The sequence below is a fragment of the Diadema antillarum genome, unplaced genomic scaffold (assembly GCF_040938485.1).
Source record: "Diadema antillarum isolate AM-2024a unplaced genomic scaffold, OU_Dant_1.0 seq00002563_RagTag, whole genome shotgun sequence".
Taxonomy (NCBI): Eukaryota; Metazoa; Echinodermata; class Echinoidea; order Diadematoida; family Diadematidae; genus Diadema; species Diadema antillarum.
This window is the reverse complement of record NW_027273163.1, coordinates 36,141-42,140: the sequence shown is the minus strand read 5'-3', so window position 1 is coordinate 42,140 and position 6,000 is coordinate 36,141.

The following is a 6,000-nucleotide window of genomic DNA, read 5'->3' as shown; positions in this document are numbered from 1 at the left end:
TAACTGCCTGGATCCATGTATTGATCTTATGAAGAACTGATCAAAACTGCAAGATTTATTTTAAAAAAACCTAAAGGGCATGATTTTCTAAAAGTGTCCCTTTGAGAAGCTTTATAAAACCTTGAAAGTGTAATTTCTCATATGATGTAGGGGCAAATATCATAAAAAAACACATTTATGATGTTTAAAAGTCAAATAAGAAATATGACCTCCACTATAGGGCTCACACCTGTAAATAAAATGGACTGTCCCAGACCCCTTCACAAATTCGTACCAAAGATACCAAAATAAATGAAGAAAAAAATTAATTAAAAATCAATGATGTAGTTTGGCAAAAAACTGAATAGCTGTAGATATTGAGTATGAATTCCTCTACAAACGGCATTTTGGTTGGAAGATGAAAGCTTTTCTGATGGAATTCGAGGGGACTATATTTCATTGGGTACGTGTACGGAAAATAGGTGATTTTTTGAGTGACAAGAACTCGTAGTCTGGCTTTGCGAACCCTGGACAGAATTAGAGCAGAACAACCCACCATGGAAATCTGATGGATGAAAGGTAATATCTCACTTATTCAGGTTAGTGAAGATCAAACACCTCATTTCTCCCAGCTATTTTACAGAATTTTTTGAAATTCGAATTTTAACACACGTCTCTATGGGGAATTATTTACCCGTGTGAGCCCTCTATCGGTCACAGGGATTTTACGGAGTCCGCCCTCTAGTGTTCTTAGTGTACATCTCTATGGAGTTGTCTCTCCTTTTCTAACACCTCCCTGCATAGACAGATATAGACACACTAACGCTGTTCACGAGTTACCCCGACCAGTCCTGACCCCATCTCATTAAAATAAATAGATAAATAAAAAAATCACTATTACCATGACATTCTAAAAATCTCCTACTATCGGCCAGCTGTTAACTAGGGGTTGGCGATTAAAAAGATCACTATTACCATGACATTCTAAAAATCTCCTACTATCGGCCAGCTGTTAACTAGGGGCTGGCGATTCTTCCGATTTCACTTGAAAATCAAAAAGGAAATATTCCGTATTCTCCATGTTATGTCTCTTATTTGCCTGATCATTTTTTTTTCAGTATGAGTCTGCAAACATGTTGCAGTAATTCGCAAAATGTGTCACTCCTTTTTTTTTTCACCCCTAACAGGAACCTTATTCGACGGAACTCAGTCATACGATGTATCTTTCTGCGTGCTCGGCTTCATCGATATCATGGGAGGATCATTGGTCGCTGTTTCATTCACGTGGTTCCAACGCCGAAACGCGAACAAACATTCGCAATGCAAAGCATGAAGGGAAGAAAGAGGGCGGGGTGTGGGTGGGAAAGGCGAGAGGGAGTACGTGTTGTTTCAGGTACATTAGCCTCAATCGGAGCGGAAAAGAACTAAACATGAATTTGTGTGAAGACGACTATACAGGTGTATGTTTGTACGTACGTACGATTTGATTTTTGTTTTTTTTATTACACGACTCTTGTATAATCGTTCAATTCTCTTATATAGTTGCATTTGTGTTCCTATTTGTAACCATGTTTGCATATTTGTGTTTTTAACGCAAATTGTATTTGTATGTGTTGTAGGGCCCCTTGGCAGAGCAGTTCCGATTGAGCTTGAAAGTGCTATCCTGCTAGAAGATAACGGAATTAATGAAAAGAAAATGGAATAAGTATCAAGCTAGTGAAAATGGCTTCCAGACACACATTTACGGCTCGCAGGGAATTTTGCTGCAGATATGCTTTTGCGTATCACTGTCATCTTAATATTATCATGCATCACTGGTGGGCACCTCTGAAACAGAGCCTTACCCCAGTTAATTTGGATGAGGCCAAGTGAAGTTCAAGGGGCACGTACGTGAACACGAAGTGTGAAATGATTGGCTGTCACGTTAAAGCTCTCTATTTACCCGGATGTTAATCCAGAATAGTAGTCAGAAATCGCGTTGAATTTTGATCACTGCGAACATACGACAAGTCTGCTGTCTGTCTATATTTCCAATGACGCTTAGAATTCACTCACTTCAACGGAGCAAACATGGATTCAGGTAGGATTGATTCACTTTGATTGTCATCTTAACGGACAAAATTAGATTCCTTGTCTAGTCTCGAAGATTATTATTTTTTCTATGGAGCAAGTAAGTACTTTCCACCTTAAGCGATAATCTCACTAGTATTTCGTGCCAATTCGCCAATCATGTATTTCCTGATCTTCAAACGTTTGGTCGAATTGCCGTGAAAGTTTTTGAAAATAAACTATCGTAACCATATCAAGTTTTATCAATGGCCGTGTCTGTAACGGATGGGAAACTTGGTCGTGAAGTAATCATATTAAATTTTGTGGTTCTATTGAGATATGAGTAAAAGCAGTGTCCGTGGCAGATAAATCAGTTAACCATCTATCTACTGTTATGGGCCCGGTATGGCTGAAAGGAAGTTTTATATACGAACGCCAATATGTAACAGGTCACAACAAACAATCTCGGCAGTATATAACTGAAGAATCGAGTTCATTTCAGTACACATGAATTTGTTGCTGTCACCTGGTACATTTTTCATTTTTCTTTTGATATATATGTTATATATATATGTGTGTGTGTGTTGTGTGTGTGTGTCAGAAAGAGAGAGAGAGAGAGAGCGTATGTTGTTTTGTCTTGTTTTTATCAGAACTCGGGTAGAATATTGCTTTTATATTTTGCTCACTCTCCCAACCACCCCTGTAAGAATCCATTTCGAAATATACATGAGCGAGAACGGACGTCGATTTACCTTAACCTTATGGTTCTTCTCTAATCTACGGTCCTGTTGTATGATGTTGTCGTAATATTTCAAGTTGTTCAAGTTGATTTATTTCATCTCCAACAAAATAGGGAAACAATGAAATGTTCGCGTAAACAAATAATGTCACGAAATCGGTACAACAATGTGATGAATGATAATAACATGTGATAAAGACACAGGTAAATTATTAACAAAGATACAAATAAACGCTTTATCATTATGGTAAACTCAGAAACAAATTTGTTGAAATGGAGGGGACTGCTGAAAAGCAGAGCTTGTAGTATGCAGCCCCCTCATGAAAAAAGGGGAAAAAACCCAAAATTTCACAAAAAAGACAGGATAATTTGCCCAAGAGATGATATCTGAAAGCGGCCTAAAATTGTCTGATATTATCAGATTATCTAATATCTGATAGCAGCATAAAATATTTTTATCAAAATTGTGCTTGATTTGCGATTGTCTCCATATGGACTCATTAAACATTCACGGCACTGAAAGGGACTGTGATGCTGCAAATATGATTCTTGATATAGGTGATCCGACACGGGATACAGTTGTAATATCTCTGCTTTTCTTTTTTCGTTCTTTTTTTCCCGCTAAGTATACATGATGTATGTTTTGCCCATTTTTATCCTTTTTTTTTCTTCTCTTTCTAGGCTGTCGTATCCTCAAGCTATATGCTTATTCGACGACAGTTTTCTGCATCCACACTCCCAATACATGTGCCATAATTCAGTCATATAACTTGATTCACTTTATTCCGAGTGGTTCCCAATTGACATGTTCTCTTATTCTCTTCTTTAATCTGTACACGTATATCTCAGTTTCATATTCGGATGTACACAACGTATGTTCTATTGTCTTGAGGACAAAAAGAAATGACTGTATTTCATTTGTAACATATACTCGATGCAGAAAATACCTAATAAATTCATCAAGTTGAATTTGAATTTGAAATCTTCGAAACTGTACGTCAAACCCGCAGGAGAAGCACTTGGTAGATCGCTATTCTGAATGAAACAGCAAAAGTTTTTGATTGTTTATTATTGGAAATCATAACACTTGCAATAATCTGTAAAGCCTATATATTTATTTGCCAGCAAGAATGAATGTCAAGTTTATGTACTATACAAATAGCGCCAAGTTTTCTCAACACGTAGGAAAGGTTCTCTGATTACAATAAGTAAACGGATAGAAATCCAGATAAGCAATAATATTTCAGGCCAAAGAATGTTATCCAAGTGAATACTTCCGTATAGATATTGTAAAGCGAAGGAACGTTTTGTAGTATCATGGTCTGGCAGTACTATCGGGTGCACGTCACGAGTTTCACACCCACGATTCATACAGCCCATGAGTTATACATCCCAAGAGTCATGCAACCCGTGAGTTTGACACTGAGCAAATACGGTCACGACGAGAGAAATTAAGCCCCGTGTTGTAATGTCGAAAGCGTGGGCTGTTTTTACCTGTAGTGTCGAACTCATGGGCCGTATTTGCCTAGCGTCGAACTCATGGGCTGTATGACTAATGGGCTGTATGATTCGCGGGTGTAATATATATATAACATAGGCGCCGGAAGTGAGGGGGGCAGGGGGGCGGCCGCCCCCCCCCCCCCCCATCCAAAAAGTGGGGGGGGGGGCAAAACGCATTTTTGCCCCCCCCAAAAAAGCCCCCCCTCCAAAAAAAAAATAATAAAAATAAATGAATAAACAAAGAAAATAAAATGAATATGTATATATATGAATAAAAGGGAAAAAATATGGCTACAAACGGCAGCTTTTGGACAGTAAAATGTCAAAATTTTCAAGCTCGCTCGCTTCGCTCGCTCGCATTGAATCGTTATGCCATTCTCCTAATGTTGCTGACAGTAATTGCCAGTAGTTGCGCTCGATGCCCCCACCCCTTAATTTCCAAAGCGAAAGATAAATATAGCTACAAACGGGAGTTTTGGGACTGTAAAATGTCAACATTTTCAAGCTCGCTCGCTTCGCTCGCTCGCATTGAATCGTTATGCCACTCTCCTAATGTTGCTGCCAGTAATTGCCAGCTGTTGCGCCCGATGCCCCCCCCCCTTAATTTCCAAAGCGAAAGGTATCGCTACAAACGGGAGTTTGGGGACTGTAACATGTCAAAATTTTCAAGCTCGCTCGCTTCGCTCGCTCGCATTGAATCGTTATGCCACTTTCCTAACGTTGCTGCCAGTAATTGCCAGCAGTTGCGCCCGAATTTCCAAAGCGAAAGATATAGCTATAAACGGGAGTTTTGGGACTGTAAAATGTCAAAATTCTCAAGCTCGCTCGCATTGAATCGTTATGCCATTCTCCTAATGTTGCTGACAGTAATTGCCAGCAGTTGCGCACGATGCGCCGCCCCATTAATTTCCAAAGTGAAAGATTAACTGCTACAAACCCCAATTTTGGGACTGTAGAATGTCAAAATTTTCAAGCTTGCTCGCTTCGCTCGCTCGCATTGAATCATTATGCCATTTTCCTAATGTTGCTGCCAATAATTGCCAGCAGTTGCGCCCGATGCGCCCCCATTTATTTCCAAAGCGAAATATATAGCTACAATTAAAACTCTAGTTTTGGAACTGTAGAATATCAAAATTTTCAAGCTCGCTCGCTTCGCTCGCTTGCATTTTATTGTTATGCCATTCACCTTATGTTGCTGACAGTATATAATTTGTCGATCGTTTCACACCGTCATTCCATAATCCATGTAAGGAAAACTTACAATGTTCCTCAATGACTGCGTTGTTGAATGTATCACATTCCGTAATGTATTGTAGTCCCATTATTGCTCACGCACACACGCACAAGCTAGCATACAGACCGTCAAAATTACTTTATGGTTCCCCCCGTGCATGTTTCGACCCACCGTACGCCACTTTACATATATACAGGCTGTATATTATATATATAATAGATGTGTGTGCGTGTGTGTGTGTGTGTGTGTATGTGTATATTGTGTAACATATGCATGGTCTAATCTTGAGCCCCCTCCAATGTTTGCCCCCCCCCAATCCAAAACTGCTTCCGGCGCGCCTGTATATATATATATATATATATATATATATATATAGGCTTGACGAACGCGATGCATACGAATTTTGCGTGTACGTATAACCCTCCGGAATATCGAGCACCAGTCGTTTGATAAAGATAAAATGTAGTTTGTTCGTTTTTATGGGAAAGACGTAAACAGG